The sequence below is a fragment of the Schistocerca nitens genome, chromosome 5 (assembly GCF_023898315.1).
Source record: "Schistocerca nitens isolate TAMUIC-IGC-003100 chromosome 5, iqSchNite1.1, whole genome shotgun sequence".
In the NCBI taxonomy this organism is placed as follows: domain Eukaryota; kingdom Metazoa; phylum Arthropoda; class Insecta; order Orthoptera; family Acrididae; genus Schistocerca; species Schistocerca nitens.
Genome location: NC_064618.1, coordinates 292,098,231 through 292,108,996, shown reverse-complemented (window position 1 = coordinate 292,108,996; position 10,766 = coordinate 292,098,231).

Genomic DNA, 10,766 nt, shown 5'->3' with positions numbered 1-10,766 from the left:
TTGCGAATGGTCCTCGCCGATACCCCAGGAGCAACAGTGTCCCTAATTTGCTGGGAAGTGGCGGTGCGGTCCCCTACGGCACTGCGTAGGATCCTACGGTCTTGGCGTGCATCCGTGCGTCGCTGCGGTCCGGTCCCAGGTCGACGGGCACGTGCACCTTCCGCCGACCACTGGCGACAACATCGATGTACTGTGGAGACCTCACGCCCCACGTGTTGAGCAATTCGGCGGTACGTCCACCCGGCCTCCCGCATGCCCACTATACGCCCTCGCTCAAAGTCCGTCAACTGCACATACGGTTCACGTCCACGCTGTCGCGGCATGCTACCAGTGTTAAAGACTGCGATGGAGCTCCGTATGCCACGGCAAACTGGCTGATACTGACGGCGGCGGTGCACAAATGCTGCGCACCTAGCGCCATTCGACGGCCAACACCGCGGTTCCTGGTGTGTCCGCTGTGCCGTGCGTATGATCATTGCTTGTACAGCCCTCTCTCAGTGTCCGGAGCAAGTATGGTGGGTCTGACACACCGGTGTCAATGTGTTCTTTTTTCCATTTCCAGGAGTGTATAATGGAGTAGCGTCTGAATAAAGGTGCACAGGTATACAGTCATATCTTGATAAGATTTAGAAGTGACGCAAAGAATGGCAACTTGCTTTAAATGTTCAAAATTATAAAATTATGCACTTCACACGTTGAACAATTGTACTGGCCTATGACTACGATATCAACGAGCCGCAATTGGAACCGGACAACGTATACAATTACCTGGGTGTCAAATCGAACGATATGCTTCTGCTCAGCGTCTTCACTGAAACCATTAAAAAAATACTATACTATAACAAAATATTCAGCTACATTAGTAGTAATAAAAGGGTCAGTCCTTTTCTGTAATACTCACCAGGATATAAGATCTTTTTATTCTTATTTAATCTGCATGCTGGAAACAGCGACTTACTAGTGAGTAGAAAAATTTCCGACTTAGCAGTATAATGTTTTAAAAGATAATGATACTAATTTTGGTCTTCCTCTGTGAGACTGAAGTGAGTGAGTAAAAGTATATGCGGTGGCAGAGATTTAAATTACCCGCATTTTCTCTCTTGTGTAGCTAGGATACATTGCCAGACCAGAGACACAGTTTACTTTCTCATAAAATACTGTGTTTAAAATACTGTTTGAGACGCTAATTACACGCGTTTGGATTCCCGCGCAACACCGTTCACAGCGGTTTCGTTGTAAGTGAAAGACGCTGTCCGTGTTCATTTCTCATCTGAAAGGTAAACTATGTTTGCACCGATGTGAATGGCAGCTATCTAATGGTTACGTTTTATTTATAGCTGATTCAGTTCTGGTTAAGCTAAATGACAGCTCATCTTTTAATCTCATGATCTGTTTCAAAACTTTGGTTCAAGGACCGGGGGTAAAGGGGGGAGCAAAACAGAATATAGTAATATAGAGACATAGTCTGACAACAGTTTTTAATATACACATACTAGCAACAAAATGGCAACACTATGAGCAGAATTAGTCGACTCATGCACACCTAGTGGAAAATAGTTAATTGGCACTGCCCAAGTCACGGGAAAGCAAAATAGCCTTTCGTCTTCCAGTTTACACAGTTATTGTTCATCGTGACAATGAAACAAGGAATTGGGAAAAGGCTATTGTCACCCGTTCACTTCTTCCAAAGCGAGCAAATGAAAGTGTTTCACGACCTGTCCTCATGTTGTCATCTTGTTCAGAAACCGGTGCTGTCCTCGTCTTTTGGTAATGGAAGTGTGCCATTACCTCATTACCGTAATTAATGTCCCGAAGAGAAACGAATTAGTCATAAACGAGAGAGTGCGACCCAAATGTAGGGTCAGCAGACATGAAAGCTTCTCTCGCTGACATTATCCTTTCACAAACCCAAAGCTGTTCCAAATAATACAAGGTTTGGCCAGTACAGTGCTGCAGCGGATCAAAGATTTGTCTACATTTGCAAATTTATCCCCAACCCCTATACAGCGGACCGCGGAGGGTATATCGGACCAGTATTATCGACTGCTTTCTATTCCACTGGAGTATTCACTGGAGTATTAAAGGAGGGAAAAATAATTTTCCATATGCCTCTGCACGTCCCTTATTCCTCTGGTCTTGACCTCGTTGTCAACAGGCGAGATATACGATGGTGGCACAGAACAGTCGCAAAATGGCCTTCGAATACAGGTTCTCTAAATTAACCCAGCATGGTTCCGCGAGCACTACGTCGTACACTGAAGCACCAAAGACACTGGTATAGGCATGCGTATTCAAATACAGAGATCTGTATACAGGCAGAATACGGCGCTGCGGTCGGCAACGCCTATATAAGACAGCAAGTGTCTAGCACAGTTGTTAGATCGGCTACGACTGCTACAATGGCAGGTTATCAAGATTTAAGTGAGTTTGAACGAGGTGTTATAGTCGGTGCATTAGCGATGGGACACAGTATCTTCGAGGTGGCGATAAAGTGGGGAATTTTCCCGTACGACCATTTTACGAGTCTACATCAAATCTCCGACATCGCTGCGGCCGGAAAATGATACTGCAAGAACGGGACCAACGACGATTGAAGAGAATCGGTCAGCATGACAGAAGTGCAACCCTTCCACAAATTGCTGCAGATTTCAATGCTGAGCCATCAACAAGAGTCATCGTGCGAACCACTCAACGAAACATCATCGATATGGGCTTTCGGAGCAGAAGGCAAACTCGTGTACCCTTGATGACTGCACGACACAAAGCTTTACCTCACGCCTGGGCCCGCCAACACTGACATTGGACCGTCGATGACTGGAAACAAGTTGTCTGGTCAGACGAGACTAATTTCAGATTGTATCGAGCGGATGTACTTGTGCAGGTACGGAGACATTCTCACGAATCCATGGACCCTGGCTTCAACTGATGGAGGCTCTGTAACAGTGTGAGGCGTGTGCAGTTGGAGTGATATGGGACGCCTGATACGTCTAGATAGGACTTACACATTTGTAAGAATCCTGTCTGATCACCTGCAACCATTCATGTCCATTGTGCATTCCGACGGACTTGGACAATTCCAGCAGGACAATGCGACATCCCACACGTCCAAAATTGCTACAGAGTGGCTCCAGGCACACTCTTCTAAGTTTAAACACTTCGCTGGCCACCAGAATTCCCAGACATGAGCATTATTGAGCATATCTTGGATGCCTTGCAACGTGCTGTTCAGAAGAGATCTCCACCACTCGTACGCTTACGGATTTATAGACAACCCTGCAGCACTACTTTAGACATTAGTTGAGTTTATGCTGCGCCGTCCTGTGGCAGTTCTGCGTGCAAGCTGGGACCCTACAAGACATTAGGCAGGTGTACCAGTTTCTTTGGCTCTTCAGTGTATTTCTTCCAAGGATTCCCATTTAATCTGCTCGATGATTTCTTTTACTCTTCTATATAGGCTGCGGCTATCGTAACATCGTGTACCTGAATACGTTCGATGCCTGTTGTCATACCTTCTGTTAAATACTCCGAACAATGGTGTTATACTCGAACATTTCTTATACGATTTCGTTTGCATCTGCATTGCATTTTCTCAGGATCCCAACCAATCCAAGTCTACCATTCGACTTCGGTCACACTCATTTTACGTGCTGGTCCCATTCCAATTGTCCGCCTCGTAGCTGACTACCAAATGGGGCACCCGGGTTCGATCCAGCTTTTGCCAGGGATTTTTCCCTGGTAGGAGTTCTGGAAGGGGCCAGTTGAGGAGCTTCTCGATCCAACAGTGGTGGTAGTAGTAGCTGTTGTTGGTGGTGGTGGTGTTGTAGCAGCAGCAATTCCAAGGTCAAAAAATCCACAATGACCGGGAGAGCGGTGTGCTGACCACATGTCTCTCCGTACCGCATGCAATGACGCCTATGTCAACTGGGGATCGGTCAGGCCACGGGACTTTATCTTACCCATTTCATATCTCTTGTTAGCACTCCCCATAAATACGTAACGTGCTCAAGACGTTCATCACACACTAAATACTACTGTATTCGTTCTCATTGTCATACGCAATATTTGACACTGAACCACATGTAAATGGGAGCTGCAATTCATTAAATCAAGGAAAATTTTTTCCGTGTGTTTCTGCAATTCTTAAACATTGTCCAACGACGATGCTATCCTGTACACTTCCTCTGACGACATAACTGTAATATATCCAGTTTTTGTATTCACCAAATACTTTGGCGCCAAACAGAAAGGTAGCAGGAAGCGACTCTCTACCACAGGAAAGTATTTCCTGTATTGACGTGGCATGATTGCATGCGGCAGTTAGCAGTGTTCTAAAACACACATTACTTGACGACATTATGAGAAACAATTAACAAACTTACATTAAAAGCTCTTTAGTTTGATGAGAACGCTTGGCACTGAAGTACAAGTTCTAAGCACTGGTCTGACCTAACTCAGTGAATGATAGCTGACTAATCTAATAGAATTTCAGTCTGGACAGCTGTGGGCGACAGTGTCTAAGTACATGTTGGTAATAGAATACGCTTCAACACTCAGCTTGGCCGTTCAATAGCTGCTGATGGTAGTTCGTTGGTAACTGTGGGGAACCGCTGGATGGTAACTGACCAAGTGAAGGCGTGCGGCCACTTGAATCTGAAGTGGAGGGAAGAATTTTCATCTGTGAACAATTTGGCAAATGAAGGAAGTAGTCCCTGGTATCAGCGCCGTCTGTGGCAACAGACATAACTATAAGCAGATACAGGCACTGGACGACAGTATGGAAACATTAGAAAAACACAACACATTACCATGTCTAATACGGTGTAGGAAACCTGTTGGCATTCATAACACATTTCAATCGTCTCGCAACTGGCAAATACTGGTCCAGTATGTTTTTTCAAGAGAACTGTTGTGGACTGACAAGGCAGCCAGTCCACAGTGACGGGTAGCCGAAAGGGCACACGTACACACACGCCGACTGGCGCGAAGTCTGGAACAGGATTCGTAATGAATGCAATAAAGAAAAGAACGTAGCTACTAGAACACTTAACTTTTATATCGTCCTTTGGTATACAGCATTCTTGATAATACAAGTGAGACTATCTTGAGATAGATGCAATGGTACAAATGGCGCCTTGCTAGGTCGTAGCCATTAACTTAGCTGAAGGCTATTCTAACTGTCTCTCGGCAAATGAGAGAAAGGCTTCGTCAGTGTAGTCGCTAGAAACGTCGTCGTACAACTGGGGCGAGTGCTAGTAAGTCTCTCGAGACCTGCCGTGTGGTGGCGCTCGGTCTGCGATCACTCAGTGGCGACACGCGGGTCCGACATGTACTAATGGACCGCGGCCGATTTAAGCTACCACCTAGCAAGTGTGGTGTCTGGCGGTGACACCACAAGAACAGTCGTTCTTCCTGCAAAGTAGTGGCAATTTCAGGCTACGACGATGGAGGTGAATAGCGGTCATGCACCCTTTGTGGTGTATAAGATATAAAAAGTTGTGGTAAGATGTTTGAGATGATAGACGTGCAGAGTCGGTGTTGTGCTGTATGCGTTGTTCGTATTAATGTCGCCTGCAAGTTGTGAAAATTCGCAGTAATGTCAAACTAACAGACTAAATCGTTCTTACTTGTTAGCATCTAATAAAAAAAATCACTTGACATACGCGTGTTCTGTGAGTAGGGTGTCACAAAAAGGTACGGCCAAACTTTCAGGAAACATTCCTCACACACAAAGAAAGAAAATATGTTATGTGGACATGTGTCCGGAAACGCTTACTTTCCATGTTACAGCTCATTTTATTACTTCTCTTCAAATCACATTAATCATGGAATGGAAACACACAGGAACAGAACGTACCAGCGTGACTGCAAACACTTTGTTACAGGAAATGTTCAAAATGTCCTCCGTTAGCGAGGATACATGCATCCACCCTCCGTCGCATGGAATCCCTGATGCGCTGCTGCAGCCCTGGAGAATGGCGTATTGTATCACAGCCGTCCACTATACGAGCACGAAGAGTCTCTACATTTGGTACCGGGGTTGCGTAGACAAGAGCTTTCAAATGCCCCCGTAAATGAAAGTCAAGAGGGTTGAGGTCAGGAGAGCGTGGAGGCCATGGAATTGGTCGGCCTCTACCAGTCCATCGGTCACCGAATCTGTTGTTGAGAAGCGTCGGGATACCTTCGTTCTGGAAATCTGTCTCGATACAAACGTACCGCGCCACGGCTATTGCCCCGTGCTTATCCATACATCAAATGGGCATCTGCCAACTCCGCATTTGTAAACATTGCAGTGACTGCAAAACCACGTTCGTGATGAACACTAACCTGTTGATGCTACGTACTGATGTGCTTGATGCTAGTACTGTAGAGCAATGAGTCGCATGTCAACACAAGCACCGAAGTCAACATTACCTTCCTTCAATTGGGCCAACTGGCGGTGAATCGAGGAAGTACACTACATACTGACGAAACTAAAATGAGCTCTAACATGGAAATTATGCGTTTCCGGACACATGTCCGCATAACATCTTTTCTTTATTTGTGTGTGAGGAATGTTTCCTGAAAGTTTGGCCGTACCTTTTTGTAACACCCTGTATATATATATATATATATATATATATATATATATATATATATATATATATATATATATATCACCACAAAACATATCTACTTATGAGACAATAAAATGATTTTCAAGAAATGTCGTAAAATGAATCACTCCTTACTACCAGTACACTTGGAAATTCAATGTCAATTACTTATTCAGTTTCATACAGTCAAGCTAGGATAGTACATTTTACCTTTTCTCCTGGTATTTAAAACAAAGTTTTTGTATTTAAGAACTCGCCAGAATAATTTATTCCATAATTTAAGCATTTGTTGCGCTTTTGAGTGCGCTGTTGGTTTTAAATATTCTGAAATTTAAAAAGTCCTCGTAATGGCGGGTCAAATGACGGTCAGCGATAATACATAATTAAATTCATTCCGCTGTAAACATTGCCTAATAGGTTAAGATTGTAGAGCTTGATGTGCTGATCCTAAACAATCTGTTTTTCTGTAGGTTTTCATGAATAGAAGTCAGTGTATTTGAAATGAATCAAACTTCACTGGTAAACACATTTCTGCTTTTAAATATTTTTTTAAAAGTCGTATATCATTTTATTTATTATCATCCGGAAGATCTGATTTTCGTCAAAGTTAAATGATGATGCAGTTTCTATTGACCTGAAACTGCATAGGATTTTTTAAATCCCCACTGCAATTTTCTTCGTAGGACACGCGCAGGCCTTAAGACACAGGGTTCCGTCTGCCTCGATAGCTGAGCGGTCAGCGCGGTGGTTTGCTAGCCTGGAATCGATTCCCGGCCGGGTCGAGGATTTTCTCCGCTCGCGGACTGGGTGTTGCGTTGTCCTCACGTTCGTATCGTCGTCGTTGATATTCCACAAATTAGATGGCTGTATCGCCACGTCCTGAAAACCAACAACAAAAAATAAAAATTGGCGTTCAAAGGCCGTACAGTCCGGAATCGGTATACCAATGAGGCACAGTCACCGTGGGCACCACGTTGAAGATACCCCTTGGGTATACCATCGTGTCTTGCTACGTTAAGAAGTCGGAAGTACCTGCTGCACATCCCTTCAAGGCGCTTTTTTAGGGACGGATGGGGTGATAATCGCATGGGCAGAGATCAGGACTGTGGGGGCGGGTGCTCGAGTGTTTCCCACTTACTTTTGCATCACGACATTTGCGATATGAGGACGTGCGTTACCATGAAGGCCGCGCGGGATTAGCAGAGCGGTCTAAGGCGATGCAGTCATGGACTGTGCGGCTGGTCCTTGCGGAGGTTCGAGTCCTCCCTCGGGCATGGGTGTGTGTGTTTGTGCTTAGGATAAGTGGTGTGTAAGCTTAGGGACTGATGACCTTAGCAGTTCAGTCCCATAAGATTTCACACACATTTTAACATTTGTTACCATGAAGCAGCAGTACCTCTTGTCGCAGATTTCCCGGACGTTTCGTCTTAATTGCAAGCCGTAATTTCCCCCCAGTGAAGACACCACGTTCTTTGAAATGAATAAGCAATGGGTCCCGGCAGTCAAAGAACAGGGTGAGCAACACATTTCCATTAGATGGCTGGCCCTTGAACTTCTTAGGAGAGGGCACATTCCACAACGGTGATTTTGGACAGACATGCTGCCCCATACACATTCTTCATCCTCCAGTGAATGTCTACCGGTGCTTTTACTTCGGCAGTTAAGAATAACACCACGTTGATCCTGTTTGGATGTATTTGGTAATGACGTCGCCATAATTCACGTTTACACATTTACCTCAAGCACGTCGGGAAGCCACGAATGCCACACTTATCTCTTTCCTACACGTCTGTACTTACAGACCCGCATCGGAGTTGCGCTGGGTTGCACACAAGCTGCAGCAATGCTATCAAACGGAAACTTTCTGATCACCCTTTATTGGAACGGAGACTATTCTTTTTCGTACCGCCGGAAAAAATTTGTAAAACTGTGTGTTCCACTCACACGGGACTTCTAGGAAACCACCTCTACGAAGTGGTACACCAGCTGAGATGGCTTCGCTGTTTAGTAAGTCTTACTTTGCTATGTTGTTAGTTTTAATGAACTGTAAAAAACTTCATTACTTTGGCGTTTTTGCACTGTAAGTGCATGGATTCCCTCGCGTGCCTGGCACGTTCTAATCCCTGTGCGAGGTCGCGACGTAATGAGCTACGATAGCACCATGCTGCGGAAGGTTATTACGACGAGTCGTTCCGAGTAAATGGTAAGTTAAAGAGTCCCGCCCGCAGACCCCCCGCAGGCGGCCATTTGTGGTTACCGGCAGTGACCGCGGTTACAGCTGAGCCACAGAAGACACTGCAAGCACGTAAACAGATTCCAAAGCGTCTCACTACAACATTTCGTGTGTGTATGTTGAGGATTCACCGAGAGACTCTGAGGAAGCGTCGCTGTTTGTACGAGAATAGCTTACAGAACCATATGACAGAGAGTGAACAAAGTTAGAGTACACGTAATTTTTGCTCCAATAGATCCATAGTGACGACATCCTCCAGAATGTAGAACGTGTACAGGAAACAAGAAAGCACAATAAGTAAGAAAACAATATATGCTAATATACACTACAGGCCATTAAAATAGCAGATGATAAACGGGTATTCATTGGATAAATATATCATACTAGAACTAACATGTGATTACATTTTCACGCAATTTGGTTGCATAGATCCTGAGAAATCAGTACCTAGAACAACCACCTCTGGCCGTAATAACGGCCTTGATACGCCTGGGTATTGAGTCAAACAGAGCTTGGATGGCGTGTACAGGTACATGCAGCTTCAACACGATACCACAGTTCATCAATAGTAGTGACTGGCGTATTGCGACGAGCCAGTTGCTCGGCCTCCATTCACCAGACGTTTTCAGTTGGTGAGAGATCTGCACAATGTGCTGGTCAGGGCAGCAGTCGAACATTTTCTGCATCCAGAAAGGCCCTCACAGGACCTGCAATATGCGGTCGTGCGTTATCCTGCTGAAATTTAGGGTTTCGCAGGGATCGAATGAAGGGTAGAGCCGCGGGTCGTAACACATCTGAAATGTAACGTCCACTGTTCAAAGTGCCGTCAATGCGAACAAGAGGTGACCGAGACGTGTAACCAATGGCACCCCATACCATCACGCCAGGTGATACGCCAGTGTCACGATGACGATTACACGCTTCCAATGTGCGTTCACCGCGATGTCGCCAAACACGGATCGACCATCATGATACTGTAAACAGAACCTGTATTCATCTGGAAAAATGACGTTTTACCATTCTTGCACCCAGGTTCGTCGTTGAGTACACCATCGCAGGCGCTCCTGTCTGTGATGCACCGTCAAGGGTAACCGCAGCCATGGTCTCCGAGCTGATAATCCACGCTGTTGCAAACGTCGTCGAACTGTTCGTGCAGATGGTTGTTGTCTTGCAAACGTCCCCATCTGTTGACTCAGGGATCGAGACGTGGCTGCACGATCCGTTACAGCCATGCGGATAAGATGCCTCTCATCTCGACTGCTAGTGATACGAGGCCATTGGGATCCAGCATGGCGTTCCGTATTACCTTCCTACACCGACCGATTCCATATTCTGCTAACAGTCATTGGATCTCGACCAACGCGAGCAGCAATGTCGCGATACAATAAACCGCAATCTCGATAGGCTAAATCCGACCTTTATCAAAGTCGGAAACGTGATGGTACGCATTTCTCCTCCTTACACGAGGCATCACAAGAATGTTTCACCAGGCAACGCCGGTCAACTGCTGTTTGTGTATGAGAAATCGGTTGGAAACTTTCCTCATGTCAGCACGTTGTAGGTGTCGCCACCGGCGCCAACCTTGTGTGAATGCTCTGAAACGCTAATCATTTGCATATCACAGCATAATCTTCCTGTCGGTTAAATTTCGAGTCTGTAGCACGTCATCTTCGTGGTGTAGCAATTTTAATGGCCAGTAGTGTACCTTCCACAAAGTCTAAGTGAAATGGTCCACATGAATGTGGAATCGGGCGAAAAAATCTTAAATGTGTATTCGTTTAGAAGGTAATAAATAAATTGTCACAAACGATAAATGTTCAATACACTGAGGTGCTTATGATAATTCGTAGACTGCTGTAGTCCCTTGGTGGCTAAGAGCTCCAGGCGCCATGTTTTTTTACCTGTATTGTTTGCTTCTGCCAGTGTAATGCATGACCTGC